The sequence below is a fragment of the Protopterus annectens genome, chromosome 7.part0 (genome assembly GCF_019279795.1).
Source record: "Protopterus annectens isolate FY-2018-M chromosome 7.part0, PAN1.0, whole genome shotgun sequence".
NCBI lineage: Eukaryota > Metazoa > Chordata > Ceratodontiformes > Protopteridae > Protopterus > Protopterus annectens.
Window position 1 is genome coordinate 56674390 of NC_056739.1, and position 21053 is coordinate 56695442.

Here is a 21053-nt window from a genome sequence, read left to right on the forward strand (position 1 = left end):
GAGTCAGATTGAGACCAAGTGAGTATGGAGAACATGCTGTGATTACATACAGTTATACAACAGAGTCAGAGTGAGACCAAGTGAGTATGGAGAACATGCAGTGATTACATACAGTTATACACAACAGAGTCATAGTGAGACCAAGTGAGTACGGAGGACATCCAGCAAAAACATGCAGTTATACAACAGAGTCAGAGTGAGAACAAGTGAGTATGGAGAACTTGCAGTGATTACATACAGTTATACAACAGAGTCAGAGTGAGACCTAGTCAGTACGGAGAACATGCTGTGATTACATACAGTTATACAACAGAGTCAGAGTGAGACCAAGTGAGTACGGAGAACATCCAGCAATAACATACAGTTATACAACAGAGTCAGAGTGAGACCAAGTGAGTATGGAGAACATGCAGTGATTACATACAGTTATACAACAGAGTCAGAGTGAGACCAAGTGAGTACGGAAAACATCCAGCAATAACATGCAGTTATACAACAAAGTCAGCATGAGAACAAGTGAGTATGGAGAACTTGCAGTGATTACATACAGGTATATAACAGAGTCAGATTGAGACCAAGTGAGTATGGAGGACATGCTGTGATTACATACAGTTATACAACAGAGTCAGAGTGAGACCTAGTGAGTATGGAGAACATGCAGTGATTACATACAGTTATACAACAGAGTCAGAGTGAGACCAAGTGAGTACGGAGAACATCCAGCAATAACATGCAGTTATACAACAGAGTCAGAGTGAAACCAAGTGAGTTTGGCGAACATGCAGTGATTACATATAGTTATACAACAGAGTCAGAGTGAGAACAAGTGAGTATGGAGAACATGCAGTGATTACATACAGTTATACAACAGAGTCAGAGTGAGACCAAGTGAGTATGGAGAACATGCTGTGATTGCATACAGTTATACAACAGAGTCAGAGTGAGACCAATTGAGTATGGAGATCAGTGATTACATACAGTTATACAACAGAGTCAGAGTGAGACCAAGTGAGTACGGAGAACATGCAGTGATTACATACAGTTATACAACAGAGTCAGAGTGAGACCAAGTGAGTACGGAGAACATGTAGTGATTACATACAGTTATACAACAGAATCAGAGTGAGACCAAGTGAGTACGGAGAACATGTAGTGATTACATACAGTTATACAATAGAGTCAGAGTGTGAACAAGTGAGTATGGAGAACATGCAGTGATTACATACAGTTATACAACAGAGTCAGAGTGAGACCAAGTGAGTATGGAGAACATGCAGTGATTACATACAGTTATACAACAGAGTCAGAGTGAGACCTAGTGAGTATGGCGAACATGCAGTGATTGCATACAGCTATACAACAGAGTCAGAGTGAGAACAAGTGAGTATGGAGAACATGCTGTGATTACATACAGTTATACAACAGAGTCATTGTGAGACCAAGTAAGTAAAGTGGCTGTCTAGGTGCAGCTGTTACTGAATGGTTGCTTTCTCAAATAGATTAATAAAATGAATCCTTCTGCTGTCAAAAAAATATAATGCAAGCTCTACTCCATTTAAACAGTGACGTCTTAGCCTAAGAATGGGTCAGAGTGTGGTATATTTTCTTTTTCTTTCTGCATTAGGCTGTTTCTGTTTTTTGCTTGAAAGTTTCATTAGATGGTGTAAATGTTTGATGTCTATTAAACTACATAGCTTGTGATAGAGTCATTACTGTCCCCTATTCACTTCAACTTGATCTAGTTCATATTGTGCCTTCTAAAGAGTCTGGACCATGTACTTTAGCTTTTAAACATTAAATGTGTTTGACTTTCAATCCAAGCACAGCAATTATACCAGTTAAGGTAGAAGTGAAATTAATACAGATTGATGGTAACTCAGAAAGAGGAGAAATAGTAGGAAATATGACAGAAAGTAAGGAATACTAGACAAAAACATGCTTTAAAGTAAAACTATTAAACGTCAGTACACAGTGTGTAAATAAATAAATTATAAAAAATAGTGGTCATGGACAGAAAATAGTAAGGTAAGAACAGAGTAAGTAGGACGGAGAGATTTCCAGTTTATGTAGCAGGACGCATAATATCTCCACAGCTGTCACTCATGCAGGCAATTGGGATTTCATCTTCTTCTATCCCTGTGACATGTGGAAAACACTGTCCTCACTGCTGATTGATTGTCATCTGCTTTTAACGTGGTTGGGTGTGATGTGGTTTTATTAGTAAATGTCGGTTGCTATCAATGAATTCTACAAACATCAGTTTCACGTTCAGCAAAAACAGAAGAAAACTGCCTTGTAACACTATTAGTTCTGAAAATAGTATTGTTATATTTACCTTTTTGTAACAGTCTTGGCCTCATGATTGCCCTCAAAGGGACCTTCCCCCACTTTATTCTTCATTTTCTTAGGTAAATTTGCAGCCTTTAAATATACATATCTCCTTAGGAAAGAATCTGACCCTGTAACATGACTTCCATGGTTATTAACATCAAGTGTCATATCATACTATTATCTAACAAACAGAATATAATCAGATGCAGTAGCATGATCTCTATTCACCTCTCTGTAGACAGCATATCAAATATAATGAGCAAAGAATGAACGAGTTTTTTTTTGATCGGGTTGAAAAGGCCACATAGGAAGCTCATTTGGCTCAAAAGTCTGTTGTAAAATATGATTTATATGACACTGGATCTCATTTCCTGGACTCCTCCTATGGAGGGTGTAGATATTGATAGTCTTGTTTCTGCAAATCCTGTCACCAGATTGGTACTATCATCTGAAGAAGAGGACATTTTTTAACACTTCTGAACCATCAGGTAAAACGCATTTTATGGCTGAATGTCTTTGAAGCAGAGATTGCACAAAGTTACTGAATAAGTTTTATCACAGTTATATAACAGCAGCGAGTGATTTAGTTCTGGCAGGTGTGGTGTATCAAAGATTGTTCTCCATTTCATCTTCTTTGCATTCAGGGAACTCTAAAAAAATTTGGTATGTTTAAGTATTGGAAAAAAGGTAGAAGCCATTTCACATCAAAAAGTGAAACTGTGTTAATCCTGGAGTTGTAGTGTCTTCTTTCTAAGAATCTAAGTTTTTAAGAGAACCTCTGAGCAGAATGTGGTACAGGAGAGGAGGAATGTAAAACTGAGGCATATGAGTGTGGATGCTGGAGAGGTATGGATCAAATAAAGTGGTTTAGCCATTTAAACATTTATACTAAAGGCAAAGGAGTAGATGCTTGGTCCGTTAGGAACTGAAACACATGCTTTTCACATTTCATTTTTAACGAGGATTTGCTAAGGTTTCGGTATTGGTTTGTGCTTGAGGTCAGGGGACCACATTATGCAAGTAATTCCAAAGGCGTGAAAGTCAGTGGAAGCTAGCTGTATCATTCCGTATGATCCTATTCATTGTTTTAGTTAAAGCCTTTGGTAAAAAAGTCATTTTGAAAGTATTTTCCACTGCAGTCTGAGATGATTTTAACAGTCTGCAGTGCATACTGCATTAGGTCATATTAACTTTTTATGAAAAGTCTTTGTAGTGTTTAGTTTCAGATGTCTGTCATCCTGCTTTTTCTCAATATTCAATCATCTTATTTTTATTTACAACTATATAATTTGTACAGTATCTGTTTATTTACAAGTATATGTAAAAATGTCTGCTTTTAGCTGTAGCTGAAATGCATTTATTTGAGATCACGTCACTATCCTGAATAACAAACAAAATAATTGAATAAAATAAAGGAAAATGCTAGTCTGAATTCTTAAGGAAAAAGTACTGAGACTATATATTCTTTCTTAGGTGTAATTAAAGAGCAATAATACCACGCATATAAAAATTTATCAAACATCAGTTTCTGACATATTCTAAGAATATGACAAATTTCAATGTATGGCACATTTGTATATAATAAAGTACAAGTTGATAAAAAACTAACATTTTATTTTATTTATTTATTTATTTATTTTATATTTGTTAACCGGGACAGTCCTACTGCACCAGGTCCATTTACAGCGGAGGCACAGGGAGAAAAGCTCCACATATATTAACAAATACTAGAATTTAATACATAGTAGAAAAACTGATAATAACACATTATAACTGCAAAAATCCAGCTAGTAAGACAGAAATGTAAAACAGAGGATACAATTCAACAGTTAAACAGACTAAATACATTTAGCGATTAGAGTCACATGACGTACATCATGATAAAAAGAAGTACCTGTACTAAAGGGATAAAGAAAATATTGGAAGTAAACAACGGTAGCATTTACATTAGGCAAGTAAAATGCCTTTCAGCTTCCCACAGAGCATAAGCAGTGTTTTTAGGTTATGCATGGGCAAAGCCAGGTGCTTATGAGATATGATTTTAAAGAGTTTTTGAAGTGGGAGGTTGTGGGGACAGAGGTCAGTGATGGGGGGAGTTTGTTCCAATTTTTAGCAACAGTGTGGGAGAATAGTGCTTTTCCAGCAATGTTGTTAGCCCTAGAGATGCATAATAGTAATTTGTCACTAGAGCAGAGTGTGCAATTTGTTGCAAAGTAGGTAAGTAGTTGACTTAGTGATGGGGTTTATCAGGATACTTCAGAATGTTCTAGGCAGTAACCAGTTGGTGGTAATTTAGTAGGTGGGGAAATTCTAACCATTTTAAGTCCCTTAGAGCTAGACAATGATGGGATGTGAAGGTGGCGTTGTTAGCAAATTTGGCAATATTATTATAGCATGACTCATGTTTGTCAAGGTCATGTTTTCTGATATGGGTAAGAATTGGTGCTGCATACATTAGTAAGGACAAAAGGTGAGTTTGGGATAGGGTGATCCATGCTTGATCTGAGAGGAAGTTTTAGAGTCTGTATAATGAGCCCATTTTTTGTGAACATTTTTGATGGTTTGGGAGATATGGACATCAAAGAGAAGGTTTTTGTCAATCTCAACACCGAGGAGTTTGGAATGGGCAGACGAAGAAATGATAGTACCATTTTTGGAGATAAGAGAAAAGGAAAGAGGAGCAGACTTTGATTTGTTGGTGGTAAATAAAAGCAATTTAGTTTTATTAGGGTTAAGGATGAGTTGGCTATTTGTGATCCAACTTTCCACAGAACTAAAGGATTCCTGGGAATGTTGTTGGAGAATGAAAAGAGAGGGGGACTAAGCAGATTAAAGTCGAATCATCTGCATACTGTATGAGGGTGGCATGCTGGGTAGAGGTGTGTAGATTGTTAGTGTAGATAGAAAAGAGAAGTGGGCCCAGTACTGAGCCTTGTGGTACGCCTATGAAAGTTGGAGGTAGAGGAGATAGGCAACAATCTGTCCAATGGCAAGGGGCACTATCAGCTAGTTCTTGAACCAGGCAATAGTAGAACAGGCAAAGGATAATGCTAGTGAATCTAATAGTAGGGGGTGTGAGACCATATCAAATGCTTTCAAAAGATCCAAAAATATAGCAGATGTATAGTTATAGTAATTTCTGTGTTGGTTTACTAGATTGGTAAATGAGACAAGAGCAGTAGTTGTACTGTAGTGTGGCCAGAACCCATGTTGTGTGGTGGAGAGGAGTTTGTGTATGTTCAGGAAATACATGACTTGACAGTGAATACAATTCTCTAGCAACTTGGAGAGGGGAGACAGAATAGCTATAGGACAGTAATTAGAGAAGTCATAGGATTTACCGCCTTTATGAAGGGGAATAATGTAAGACACTTTCCACATTAAAGGGATGTAGGATTCTTTTATGGAGCGGTTTATGAGGATAGAAATGGGGTAGGATAATGATTCTGCAGCTAGTTTTAGCAAGGTGGCAGGTAGATTATCAGCTGCAAGGTTGGTAGGTTTTAATTTCAAAAGTATTTCTTTTAATTTTGGAGGTGGGAACAGGTGAGAGAGTAAGGGGGGAAATGTTACCTAGACGCTTAGCTGGGATATGTGGAGGGTTGTTTTTGGACAATTGCCTGCCATTATGGATTCTGCAAAGTGGTGATTAAATTGTGGGGCTATGTCCATGTTGTCACTGGTGGAGTTGGGAGCTGGAGTAGTAGTTTTGCCTGGTTTATTTTGGGAGTTGATAGCTTGCCATAACTTTTGAGATTTTTTTGAGTGTTTTGTTTATACAGTAAGAAAGTAGTTCTGTTTATCAAGTTTAGTTTGTATTTTGGCATGATTCCTAAGCTGTTGGTAGTGTTGTTTGGCTTGAATGATAATATCCCTTTTCCAGATTTTCCAGGCCTTATCTCTGGACTTCAGTATGGCTTTTGTACCCCTACTTAACCATGGTGCATAATTAGTCTTAACTCTAATTTTCCTGATAGGGGCAACTCTATTAAGGACATCAGTGAAGGTGCTATTAAAGTAGTCAACTGCCTGAGCTAAACCAAGGGAAAGTAGTGGATCCCAGTTATATTGTTTTAAAATAGTGTTTAGATCCTGGGGGTTTAGGTTGCAGTCATTTTGGATATGTCTATAAGCTATGGGCTTAGGTATGTCTGTACGTTTGAGTAGTAGGAATGTAGGGAGGTGGTCACTAATACTATCTGCTAGACAGCCTGTCTGGTAGTATTGCTTAGGGCTATTGACCAGTGTCCAATCAAGGATGGATTCTTTTGGGGAATATTTGTCAACTCTAGTAGGTTCCTAAATAAGTTGAGAGAACCCATAGAGATTTCTATGGTTAGTGGGGCTGTTAGAATTGCAGGCCAACCAGTCAGTATTCAGATCACCTAGTAGGATTGTTTCATATGGGAGATTATGTGTAGTCCATTGTAGGATTTCCTCAATTATAGAAGAGTTATTTCTTGAAGGGATGTAACAGCAGAGAATGTTAATTTTTTTTTGTTAATATCCAGGACAGACGCAAGAGTTTCAAAATTATTAAATTTAGGTACAGGGGAATGAAGCAGTTTAAGGTTTAGCGTGTTTTTAAAGAGAATTGGAACTCCATCTCCTTTTCTACCCACTCTGTCCGTCTTAAGATATTATAACCTGGAGGGAGGATTTCTTCATTTTGGGTAGTGGGTTTTAGCCATGTTTCTGTTATGGTCAGTATGTCAGGAGTGTTGTGGGTTATGAATACATGCAGGTCAGGTATTTTGTTAGATAATACTCCTTGTGTTGCTATTAAGAATTAGTAGATCAGATATCTGTTTAGATTTGAGTATAGCTGTAAGTGGACCTGGGTTTGGGTGTATATCCCCTGAGAGAAAAAGTCTTTTTGTGATAGATGAAATGTGTTTGATTATGTGGGTTAGTTCTGTGCTGAATTTAGATGTTTTTCTAGTACTACATCTTGGTAAGTAGGCCTTGTATATATAAATTATTGTAGCATCATTAAGTATTGTAGAGGAGATGAAAACGTTTGTGTGTGTTTTAGTATATTTGGAAATATGCGTTGTGTGGAATGTAGTGTTGTCTAGTGATATATTAGTATGTATAGATGTGATGTAGGCTAGTTTTGTGAGGAATAGTGAGAGAGATGTTAGAGTGATATACATGCTGTCTGTGATTATGTTTGAATACTAGGCTATGTGATGATAGAAGTTAATGGAGAGTAAAAGGGGGTAATTAATAACTATAGTTTGTTCAGAAGTAATTAGCTAATATCTTTTACTATCTTTTTATCTTTTGCTACTGTCTTCACCAGTTACCCTTTGCCTTAGCTGCATTAAATGTAGTTGGTCACTGGTCAAAAAAGGTCTTCCATAAACCAAAAAGAAACCAGCCCAATGTTACCTTACAACCTATATCTACATAAATACAAATAAACATATCATAGATGCACTGGAAAATGTATTGAAAATAAAAAAGAACTATAGCAACGATAGAACACCTGATCTCAGTATGTCCTAGCAAAAGTAATCAACAATCAGCCATACAGCAATTCTGCTCAGCATGTATTTTCATTTCAGAATTGAAATTATAAAAAACAAATACCATATAGCAATCGGGTCTATATTAAATCACCGAACACTTAAAAGAACGAAGGGTGATTGATCGACCCTATGTAAGCGAAAGCTTACAATGTCGAAGTGTCAGAACAACAATTTTTTTCCAAGGGAAAAAAATTTCTGTTACAAAAAAAAAAAAAATAAAAATAAAAAAAGTCAATTTCAAACATTACATTAAGTGGGAGGCTTCACCCCCACTCCCCTACTTAAATATACCAATTCCGAGACCGCACAACAGTGCAAAGTACTGAAGCGGCCAAGAATTCGCTTAACAACCACTTTGATATTTTGTGTTTTCAGCCTTTTAAGTTCGACCAAGACGCATTCGAAAGAATGCATCTTCGGTCTTCTAATATAGACCCATATCAATTCTACTAAATAAATACAAATCATAATAATAATAAGAAGAACAAGAATAAGAATAATAGTAATCATAAAAACACAACTGCACCTCAGCTGTCCCTGTCTAAATGCTTCATACATGTGGAGCCTATGTAGAAACAGAACTTAAGTTTCAGGCCTCATCAGGTTTTTGGTCAGTACTGTTGGATTTAGCAAATGTTTTATGATTAAGTTTCCTTAAGCTGAGGACACTTTGAACATAAACATAGTAAAGTCGTCAGATTACTGTTTTCTTGATTATCCTTGACCATTCAACTCCCAACCTGCTTGCTCTAAAGGTCTTCACAATGAAAACAACCAGTTCAGAGTAAGCCTTTTTTTTTTTTTTTTTTTTGTTACTTATAGTTGCTTTTTAAACACGTCTATAGAAAAGATTTGAAACATCCTAGCAGCATTACTCCAGTAAATGGAGTAATCAAAAGCTTTTACCTTGTTTTAAGCAGTTTTATTATCTGGGATGCTAAGAAATTTCAACTGAGCTATGCAATCTTTAAATGTAAAACTACTTTCAGTAACTAGTTTAAATGTAGAAAACAAAATGGAGTTATGAAATCATCAAATACATTAACTACAGTAAACTATTTTTTTTCCATTGGATTACAGAGCTGTACATATTCAAAAACAGTGGCATTTATGTGCCTTTTGCTCAAGTAAACCACAAACACAGATTTGCAGCACATCTGCAGCCATTCCTCTCGGGCCGCCACAGAAAACGCGCTCTGCCCAGTCAGACCTTGCAGGCGATACAAAAGGTGGCACAAAAGCCCTCAAGTCTCACTCAACAAAAATGAAACTGCTGTCCCTGGCGACTCTCCCTAGAACCTCAAGAGCCCAACACAATCCAAAAGTACTACCAGTCCGAACGTCCACTGTTCATTTGTTCGAGTGGTGCTTTTGCCAGATGTCTTCAAATTGCTCTATCCCTTCAGAGACTTTCCTTAAACACCGATCAATCTCACCTTGCAATTTCCATTTATCCGCCATAACTCCTCCACTCATCTATTCATTTTTTTTTTGTTTTTTGATGAGGCAGTGTCCCCCTGTAAAAATATTCTGCAATAGATCGCTGGCTGGTTGCCACATACTGACCATCCCTAAATTCCTATGCCTTTAGTCGTTGATATTTGTTTTATTATGTTTTCTGATGGAAGGTCAGCTCCTCAGATTAGCTGTCTGACGTGGATCCTCCAGCAGTGTGGTGAACATATAATTTTTTAAAACGATTAATCCTTTGTATGAACAACAGCATTGTTTTCATAAAGTGCAATTTTTTTCTTAGGTAAATGCATAGTTTAAGCACATAACTGCTAGACTGTAATCAAATGAGCATGTGTTGGTTTATCAGTTTGCTAAGTACACAAGGTATAAAACCAAATGCAAGTCTTACATGTGACACACAGCAAAAAAATGTTTATTCAAAAAAAAAACACTATGCCATTAGAAAACACCAAAATTAGGGACTGTGTACTAGGCTCTTTATTTCAAAAGACAGTATGTAATTATAAAACAATCACAGAATCTAAGTGATGTGCCCCGTACTTCATATTACGTGAGTCCCTGAGCAAATGAGCAGTATGGAATATATTCAAAACATGAGTTAGCAATATCAAGAAGTAATCAATACAAATGTCAAGAAGTAATCAATACAAATGTCAAAGATCAAATAATGTAAATATTGTATCTTTGGTATATGCTGCCAGAAAATGCCCTATAAAAGGTCTGAAGTTCTTTATAAGTCATTGTGCGAGATCATCAAGGTAAGACAGAGGAGGAAATAAAACATTTTCAAATTTAGTCAGGTTTTAAGATGATGGTAATTTTATTTCTTTAGCCACCAACAAAACTGGCCTGTCTTTTTACATGGATAGGCTCTTTAGTTGCATTTTGTGACTTTTTCTAGTGATGTTTCCATCTGTAGGTACACTCAAAGTTGGTGGTCCGACTGTAGGGAGGAGAATGAGCAGTGCTTTGCTCCATTTCAGTCTACAATACTTCCTGAATACCATCCATTTCACATGTACTGTATTACCCTGTATCTAGTGGCACAGCACCTCCCATCCACTGCCCCTTTACATTTGGAATCTATCTTTGAGTTTATTTTAACCCCCCCCCCCCACATACAAAATGAGTTTACAATTTTATTTTATTTTGAATTTGTTAATTGGAGTAGAGCACTAATGCCATTGGGACTAAATCAATCTCAGGCCAGGACTTACATCATTCCACTCTGCTAATGTTTCACTGCTGTCACATTGTACCTCATCTCTGATCACAAATCATATGGCCATCTGATTTTCAGTGTCTTTCCTACCCCTCAAGTGCAGTCTAGTTTATTTTATGGAGGTTCCTGGTTGCTTATACAAACACTTTTATATTTGTGTTTTTGTTAGCCTCATTATAACAGACTGTGGATCTTATCTTCTCATCTTTTTATATGCATTATCATTCTGATAGTAAAGAAAACTGTGTTTTTATGTGGTCCTACAAAAGTAAAATCACTTCCTTAGTAACTTGATGCCCAGAGTGATTTGTTACCTCACAGAATCCTCTGTGTTGTTATGTTGATGCATACAGATTTGAAGATCCCACCCCCTTTACACTACAGCACATCATCTTCAGGGACATCTCATTGTGTGCTGCAAGGAGCTAAATGGACTCCTCAACATCATTTGGGGGAGTTTTGTTTGCTAATAAGTAATGTTAATGTGTATTTACTTTTACACCATGATCAACTATGATGAAAGTTTGTAAATCAAAGGTAGAATTTGAATTTCATGGCTCGGTGCAGGAATCACTTAATAGGATTTGCCAATGTTCACTGCTCTTGTTGAAAAGATCAAGCCATATGAATGTTGTAGTGAAATGTTTACTAGACTTCTACACATGCATGTACATTTTATTCTACTTTTCCTTAATGTTAATATTTTTTACTTTGTCCCAGATTCTTCCGATAGACATTTTTTTGTAGCCAATGTGTTTTCTTACAAGCCAATACCAGCTGTGTGTTTTCCACTAAGATAATTTGGAAAACCAAACCTGCAGCCTCAGATCTAGTCCCTAAGAATTTAATGTCATTAATTCTTTTTAAAAAGTCAGTGTGTGTGTGTGTGTGTGTGTGTGTGTGTGTGTGTGTGTGTGTGTGCGCACACTTGCGTACTCTGTTAAATAGAAAAAGTGTCTCAGCAGAAAAAAAAATCACCATTGACTTCATAATGTGGCATTAGAAAGAGGCCACATTTTTTTCCAAATGGGGTAAAATACTGTAGTTCTGACTAAGGGTTGAATGTTAATGCTGTTTCTACATAGTGGCTTCCATTCCCCTCATTTATTTTTACTGTTTTGTGTAGAAACATTTCAGAAATCATTTTGTGTTGCACTTGACATACTTTAATTTTGTACTAGTAATGCAGAGTAAAATTAGGCCAGAAACAGATCTGTCCATACATAACCCAAGTAACTCTAATTTTGAGCAGACTGATTAGATCTAGTGTTAGTATCTAGATTAGATAATAGTATAAATACATCCTCTGGGCCTCCCCTGAAAAGAGGCTACTAGCCTTCTGGGACTAACTTGGTCAACAAAGGATAAATAAAATAAAAGTTAAAAAAACCTAGAATACGGAGACTAGTCCATCTGGCTGAATGCATTTATTCTCTGTTGATTGGGTTATTCCCACTAACCTAGCGGCCTCTTTTCAGAAGATATACAAGGTGGTATTTATACTAAGTAGGGGAAATTTGGTAACGGCCTTGGAGAACTTCCCCTACTCGTCATTGTTGTGAGTTGGACCCATTTTGGAGGAACACTTCCTGTTTCTGTTCCATGTGCAGAGGTGGCCAGGAGGAACAGGGAGGCAGATGGAGAGAGAAGGAGATGATGGAGTAGTGAAAGAAATGAAGGAGAAAGCAAATATCAAGACCAAAGAATATGTGCAGGATTCTGAGGAAATGTTTCAAAGAAACTTGTTTGATGGAGATGACTCAGCAAATGATGGATTCATATTTACAACCATCCAGTTGGGAGGGTTGCAGGATGATTTACTTAAAAGGGAACTGTACCCACAGACTGAAAAAAAACATGCTTATTTCATCAAGTCTTGATGTTTCCTACATTTTAATAGTACTTTTGGACTCTATGTAATTTTTTTTGAATTTTAAATGTAATTCCACAGTTTGGCCACATGGGGTCCAGAATACTGATTTTTTTTTTTAGTCTACCTCAAGGTATCCCACAATGCAGTGTTTGGCTTTAAAATATTATATCATAACCGCTAGGCTCCTGTCAATGCATTGACTTTACATGTGTTTTCACATATACCTTGCTTTCATTAAGTCATGTCGGTTTAATTACCATTAATTGCTTTTCGATGACTACTTAAAAAACAAACAGGGATAATCACATAGAACAGTATTCTCAGCACAATGTCTCCTGCTGTGAGCTATCAATCCCAGCAGCAACAGCTAAAATTTGCAGAGGTGGTTAGGGGAGGGGAGAGGAGTTTAAGGGCTACAACCTAGAGATAACAAAAGAATGAAAATTTGCCACTTTCAAAAGAAAAAGAAGTAACAGTCACTGAGAAAGGTGCTTGTCTCACAGGCACAAGAGTGTGTTTGATTCTTTTAGAAAGAAATTGGTTAGGCTTAGAATGGCCTGTTAAGAAAGCTAGTAATTAGCTATGAATTTATGAAATCATGAATCTAAGGAAAAGGAAAAATGAAAATTTTAGAATGCGTACTGTAAATGTGAATAGTATTAAGAATATAGTAAGATGAATGGGAATTATGGAGTGGTGTAATACATGTGATGTTGATGTAATTATATTAGAAGACGCAAGATTTTTAATAAATAAAGAAAGATTACAAACGGAGAAACTATGGGGAGCAAAGATAATCTGGAATTTGGGAAATGAGAGATGTTCTAGAATAGCTGTATTCTGTAGAAATACAATAACGATATTAGATGCAACTTTAGCAAAACTGGGAAGATTAACCATTGTAGATTTACAATGGAAAAAACAAGTCTGCAGAATGCAGAATTATAATATTGTATGCTTTTACTAACTGTAAAGAAAGGGAAAAATTATTTCATCAGCTTTTAGACTATGTGGTGGTAAATAAGAATCTCATAAAAACAGGAGACTTTAACAGTGATTTAAGAGACAAGCAAACTTACAAAAGGGTTATGTATAGAACTGAAATATTTTATAGTATCGGAAGGTTTAGTTATAGCAGAAGGGGGTAGAACTTTCTGATCACCTTGCAATATGGCTAGTGATAAAGAAAAAGGGATAAAAATGATAAACGAGAAAGCATGGAATGATGAAGGAAAGAAATTAGTAATACAGTTATGGAAAGATCACATTACTATGAGAACATTTTATAAAAACTGGTCTGAATGGTGGGTGACATTTAAGGAAAAAAATGTAAAAAATGATTTTTATAGTGAATATATGATGTGAGAAAAGTAGAGAAAGAAAGATATAAAAGAACACATAGTGATGCATTTGAAGATTTAGAACATAATGATAGAAAGTACTTTGACAAAGAAAAAGAATTATATGATAGAAATCAAGAAAGATACAAAAATTGTTATTTATGCAATGATAGTTTTTGCAATTAAAAAGAGAAATATTGAGTTACTTAAGCAGATTAGTAAAGGAAGATGGTGGTGTAATGAGAGAAATGCAAAACAAAATGAGAGATAAAAAGAATTCTGGAAAAGATTATGAATAGTTTAGTACAATATATGTACAAGAAATGTTTAAAGAAAGTAGTGAAAATGTGGAAAGTAAAAAACGTTACTAGAATGAGCGAATAAAGAGTTGGAAAAGGAGGTTTCTTTACATGAGCTGGATAAAGTATTAGGAGAAGTAAATAAAAATTCAGCTGCAGGACCAGACGGAATAGGGCATGAAATGTATAAAACTTTAAGGGACTGGCAAACAAATTCAAGATTTTGAATGAATGCTTAACTGGATACTTAAATTCATTTGGAAGAAGGAAAATAGAAGACAATTAAAAACTGGAGAGTGATACTATTGAATAATGATTATAAGATCTTTATGAAAATAATACAAAAGAGATTTGAAACTAAAATGAAAATATTATGGAAGATAGAATATATACAGTGTAAAGGGGGAAGGGTTGTCAAGAATTATTAATGATAGTGTAAGAACCAAGACAAGCAAACTAGGAAAAACAAATAGAAGCAGGGCTCCTTACGTAACGCTCTTTAATACTTGAAGTGCGGTGATTACGGTACACTTTTCGTTGGGAACAAACCCAACTTCTTCAGAAGATAAAAAGTCAAACATCTGTAACACAGTAACCTGAGCAATATATACACACTCTGTTTAAAAACTGAACACACCTTTCCTAAATCCTGGTTGGATGATTGGTGTGTTACAAACATCAATTAACTAAAAACAATTAACTAAAAACATTTGAATCAGTTTACCAAAACAAGTTTCACGCCAAATGCTTAAAATTGCAAAAATGAATGTCTTTGTTACAAGTGCCCTACACTGACACAAATTTGTGTATTGTGAAAGGTATAAGTAATGAAATGAAATAAATGAATGAGAATATGACATAGGTTTTAATAAAAAAACGTTTTTGCGTATTTAAACCACCCTCCAGTGGTGACAGGTTGTGGAAATATATACGTGTGTGTGTTTTTTGAAGTCATACCTCTTACTAATGTTAATATTTGAGGTGTGGGTTGAAGAGGTGGGGACCAGTAGACTGTGTCCTGTATAAAGTGTTAATACCCAAATTTGGTATCGCTCTCGATACCAATTGGTCACAGAAGCTTACCTACCATGTCACCTATAGTCTGAACTTAATATTTTATATTTTATAAAATATTAAGTTCAGAGAATAGGTGACATGAATACATGAAACTATGAATTGAACAGCCCACTTAATGTCAACAGTGTACACCACTCATTCCAAAACAGCTATAAGGAAAAATGAATATACTAGACTCTCCATTACAGCACAACAGTGGTCAATGTCATTACTTGTAAGCAGGGAATAGTAATTACTAATGGTAGGTAAGCTTCGGTGACCAATTGGTATCGAGAGCGATACCAAATTTGGGTATTAACACTTTATACAGGACACAGTCTACTGGTCCCCACCTCTTCAACCCACACCTCAAATATTAACATTAGTAAGAGGTATGACTTCAAAAAACACACACACGTATATATTTCCACAACCTGTCACCACTGGAGGGTGGTTTAAATACGCAAAAATGTTTTTTTATTAAAACCTATGTCATATTCTCATTCACTCATTTCATTTAATTTCACTACTTATACCTTTCACAATACACAAACTTGTGTCAGTGTAGGGCACTCGTAACAAAGACATTCATTTTTGCAATTTTAAGCATTTGGCGTGAAACTTGTTTTGGTAAACTGATTCAAATATTTTTAGTTAATTGTTTTTAGTAAATTGATGTTGTAACACACCAATTATCCAATCAGGATTTAGGAAAGGTGTGTTCAGTTTTTAAACAGAGTGTGTATAAATTACTCAAGTTACTGTGTTACAGATGTTTGACTTTTTATCTTCTGAAGAAGTTGGGTTTGTTCCCAACGAAAAGTGTACCGTAATCACCGCACTTCAAGTATTAAAGAGAGTTACGTAAGGAGCCCTGCATCTATTTGTTTTTCCAAGAATTATTAATGATAGTTAGAGAAATTGTGGATGATAATACAAATAGAAAAGAAGAAACAAAAATCATATGAGACCTTAATAAGTCATTTGATACAATTGGTCACAAAATCTTATGGGTAATAAAGAAAGAAAGAATATAATATAAGTGAGAAAGTTAGGAAATTAAGTATGTCAGCATACAGTAATGTCTGTTTGTCTTTTCAGCTTTTGGGAAGGGGACCCCCCGTTATGGGTCATCACAGTGGAACTCCGGTCTGCTAATGATTGGCAGTAGATTTTTATGGTGCCGAGTTGCCAGCCCGATGCCCAACCTTCAGAGAAGGCACGCCCATTCACGCATGTCTTTCGGAGGCCACTCGACTGCGGGGAGGGCATGCAGACTCCACACAGAAGGCACTCCAGCCGAGAATCGAACAGGAGAACCTCTTGCTGTGAGGCAACAATGCTACTGCTGTACCACCATGGCTACATGTCAGCATACAGTAATAATAAAGTAAAATATCTGTAAATGGCGGTTTAAGCCAAGAGGTACATATAAAGAGTAGTGTAAGACAGGGATATCCAGTGAGTTGTTTACTCTTTGCATTAGTTATAAACGGGATTGTATGTGAAATAAATGATAAAAGATGGAGATTAACTATATAACACCTGAAGGGTTAAGAATTCCAGTGTTGTTAACATATGCAGATGACATTATAATAATTACAAAAAACAAAATGTGGATAAAAGAAGTAATGATTTACACAAATTTATTTTTATTATTTATTTTATTTTACATTTGTTAACCGGGGGTGTCTGAGGCAAAAAGGCCCTTTTTCAGCATAGGCCTGGGGAGAAAAGCTCCACACAGAAAAATTACAGATACATTTAGATATTTAGACATGATCAGTATATACACAAATTACAATAGACATGTTTTTACAGTGGTATGCAGCACATCAACAGTTACAGTGGAGAGAACAAACAAAAAATATTAATTTAAAAATAAAGGTAATTAATAGATTTGTGGTGTACAGCTGAAATTTGGAAAATAGGTAGAATATATACATAGTATGCAGGTACAGTACATACATTGTAGATTAGCCAGTGTTTGTAAGTAAGATTGAAAACTATTATCAAGTACTCTATGTTTAATATGTGTACCTTATCTGCTTTCACTAGCCTGGGGAGCAATCATGGCACTGCCAACTTTGCTTGAGATGTTGCCTGATGAGGTCTTTAAAAGAGGCTTTGGATGATGTGTTTTGAATGCTAGTAGGGACAGAGTTCCATTTTTTAGCCACTGAACTACTATATAGTGCATCTCCAAAGCTACTGTAGCTGTTGGTGACTTCTAGTAGTAGTTTGCTTGATGATCTAAGAGGCCTTTTGGCTGAGTGATGTTGTACTAGGTTTTTGAGGTCAGGACACTTATTGGGGAGGTAATAGATCGAATGACAGAGGCAGAGCTGATTATAGCTTAGGAGGTTGGGCAGTTCAAGTCAGTGGAGCTGTCTCAAAGCAGTATAATGATGAGTTCTATACGAGCAATTTGCAGCAAAGCGGGCAATTCTGTTATAGCAGGCTTCCATTTTGCTTAGTTCAGTTTTGTTGAGATTAGTCAGAATGGGAGATGCATAGAGTAGGGTGGATAGAAGTTGGGAGCGAGCAATGGCTGATCTTGTGTTGTTGGTAAGAAATGGTTTGATACGGTAGAATGATCCCAGTTTGGCATGTACTTTTTTAATAGTTAAGTTGAGATGACTATCAAATTTTAGGTGGGAGTCTATGGTTATTCCCAATAGCTTAGCCTGTGCCACTTGAGCGATTGGAGTAGCATTTGTGGAGTAGATAGTGAATTGACTGTTATCAATGTTTTTGTTAGAACTGGTTATAATCATAAGCTGAGTTTTCTTTGGATTGTGGATAAGTTGGGCTTTGGTAAGGTAGTTTTCAATGTCAGAGAATGCTAGTTGAGTTGTTTGCAGGAGGGTGGGAATGTTTTGTGCAGCACAAATTAAGGTAATGTCATCTGCATACTGAATGATAGATGCATGCTGTGTGGAGGTATGGAGGTCATTTGTGAAGATTGTGAATAGTGGTGGTCCTAAGATAGAACCGTGTGGGACTCTTATAGTTATAGGCAGTTGAGGAGAGAGAGGATTTTCCATTTTACAGCTTGGTACCTATCAGTTAAGTAGCTTTGGAACCAGGTCTTGTCTTGTCTTTCGGCTTTTCATGGTTAGGGGTCACCACAGCAGAACTCCGGTCCGCTCATGATTAGCAGTGGATTTTTTTACAGTGCCGAGTTGCCAGCCCAATGCCCAACCTTCAACAAAGGCAGCTTTGGAACCAGGTAAAATTGGAATTTGATAGGTGATATTGGTTTAGTTTGTTTAGCAGGATTTGGTGTGAGACTGTGTCAAATGCTTTGGTCATATCCAAAAAAAAGAGTTGACACCTGCAGGCCTTCATTTTTGAGATGGTTTACTGTGTCTGTGAAGCAGAGGAGGGCTGTAGTGGTTCTATGGGCAGGTCTGAAACCATGCTGAGTAGGTGACAGGATGTTGCTGTCTTGGAGATATTTTAGCATCTGGGTATGGATGCATTTTTCTAGGATTTTGGATAGGGGGAGAGTAAAGCAATGGGTCTGTAGTTAAGTTCATTGGAGGTCCCACCTTTATGTATGGGTGTAACATAGGATATTTTCCAGAGTTTGGGCACATAGCTTTCAACGATTGATTTGTTTATAAGAGTGGTGATTGGGATAGCAATAGCATCTGTTATGAGTTTCAAGAAATAGCTGGGGAGTTGTTCGGCTGCTGTTGTTGAGGTTTTTAGTTCGGAGAGCATGCTTTTGATTGAAGTGGTGGAAACTGTTTTGAGGGTAAAGCTTGTATTAGTGTTATTTGTGTTGGGGGGGGGGATAGTGAGGAAGGAACTAACCTGTGATACTAAGGATAGAATTGAGTTCACAAAGTGGGAGTTGGATTGTGTTTTAATAGGAACTTTAGTGTCAGGGGTGGTTGGTTTGGGGGTAGCCTTTTGGTTGGGTTTTAGTAGCTGGTTTACATTTTTCCAAAATTTGTTGGGGGTTGTGTTGTTATTTAGTATGTAATGTCGTGTAGTAGGATTTTTTTCCAGCCTAATGCATTTTTTTGCATGGTTGCGCAGTTCTTGGTACTTAGTTAGGCTTTGTGTTTCTTTGTTTTTTGATAGTAAAGCCAGGCAGTGTCTCTGGACTTGAGGATTTGTTTGGTTTCTTTACTGAGCCAGGGGTTTGTAGATGTTCAAACCTTGATTTTGCACAATGGAGCGACAGTGTCTAGGTGTTGTAGAAATGTTTTGTTGAAATATGCTATAACCTGGTCAAGTTGGAGGGTTTTTAGGGGGTCCAGTCACAGTTACAGAGTAAAGTATTGAGGACCTCAGGAGAATTTTTTTTTGTGTTTCTAGTGGATATATAGAGTGGTTTTGCATATGCTTGTTCTACTAGGTATAAGGTATATTATGTTGTGGTCACTTAAGGTGTCTGGGAGACTGTCTGCGTGGGGGTACAATGTGGGGTTGTTAGTTAGGACCTAGTCAAGGATGGATTCCCTTTTAGATTTTTTATCACATTTAGTTGGAATTTGGACTAGCTGCTGGTAGCCATGGAGATTTATTAGATTACTTGGTGGTTCTGATATGCAGGTGAACCAATCTAGGTTGAAATCCCCCAGAATAAGGGTTTCTTGTGAATATGTGGAAGAACACCAGGATAAGAAGTCTTCAAGGCTAGCAGGTGTATTACCAGGTGGAATATAGATCACAATTATCATGATGACCTTTTTAGGGTGAAGTTGAAGTTGTGAGATAAGTATGTCCCAACTATTGGGGGAGGGGTAGGAGTCTGGTAATTGATGTATAGTTAAATTGGACTTGTACAGTAAGGCAGTTCCACCCCCTTTACGAAGTGGTCTGTCTTGTCTAATGATATTGTAGCCAGTAGAGAGAACTTCTGAGTTAGCTATGTTTTTATTTAGTCAGGTTTCTGTTAAAGCAACTATGTCTGGGGAGTAGTGTGCTATTGTGGCCTGGAGTTCAGGTATTTTATTTTTGATACTTTTAATATTAATATTTAGCATTAAAAGATGGTTGGTTTTGCTGCTGTTGTTGATTTGCCCAGGGATGAAGATAGTGGGGGTGTTATGTTCTGACATTTGTGTTGGACAGGATGGGTTTGGGCCTGGGTTGGATATCCCCCACTTATGGTGAGCCTGGTATTAAAATGGTGATACAGATGCTGGAGTTTGATGATGAGTGTAAGAAAGTATTGTGTTTTTTTTTTTGGAGTAGGAATGAGAGCATATGTGTTTAGTTCTGAATTGGTCTGTTATGTAGTTCTTGAACAATTGTGGGCAGATATTATAATGTGCAGTGTCTGTATATGAGAGTGCATAATGTAGTGTTGTGCTACTAAGTTTAGGGATATTGCTAGAGTGATAACTTGTGGTGTTATAAAGAATTATGAGAAGACAGACTAGACTTAGTTGTGTGATAGTCATGGTTATAAAGTTTAAGTTGGTTCTAGGTGGGGGTCTGAATAGGAAATATAGGGTTGCACTTTATGTGGATGGGTAAGTAGTGTGGGTGATGTAAAAAATGCGTAGTGAGAATGAGAGTGGTTGGGAGTATTTTGTGGTGGAGCAAGTTGGTGTGGTATAATGTGATCTGACTTGAGGAGCTGTGATTGGTGGAGGTGATGTGAGGGTGAGCTGTGGGTGTGGCTGTGATTGCTATAAATGTAGAGGTAGTGGGGGTGGGAGGAATTAGGAGGCAGGGCAGGGGAGCGGAGAGAGTCAGAGAGTTAGTGAGGGCAAACGGAGCAGGGCAGAGCCCACCAAGACAAGAGTTAAAAGCAAGTATTACTTTACAAATCTGAACACTTTAAATAAATTCCTGAGGTCTAATGGCTTACCAGCAAGCAGAATGCAATTTCTGAAGAGCACTTGTGTCCTGGTGGGAAACTAGAAATTTAAAGGTGGCTCCATGCTCAGCAGGATT

At 36.9% G+C, this 21053-nt stretch overlaps 1 protein-coding gene across 2 annotated transcripts in view; it reads left to right on the forward strand.

Moving 5' to 3' along the window:
• GRM4 (glutamate metabotropic receptor 4) overlaps window positions 1-21053 on the forward strand; it is a 3082936-nt gene that overhangs the window by 777470 nt on the left and 2284413 nt on the right. The window lies entirely within an intron of this gene.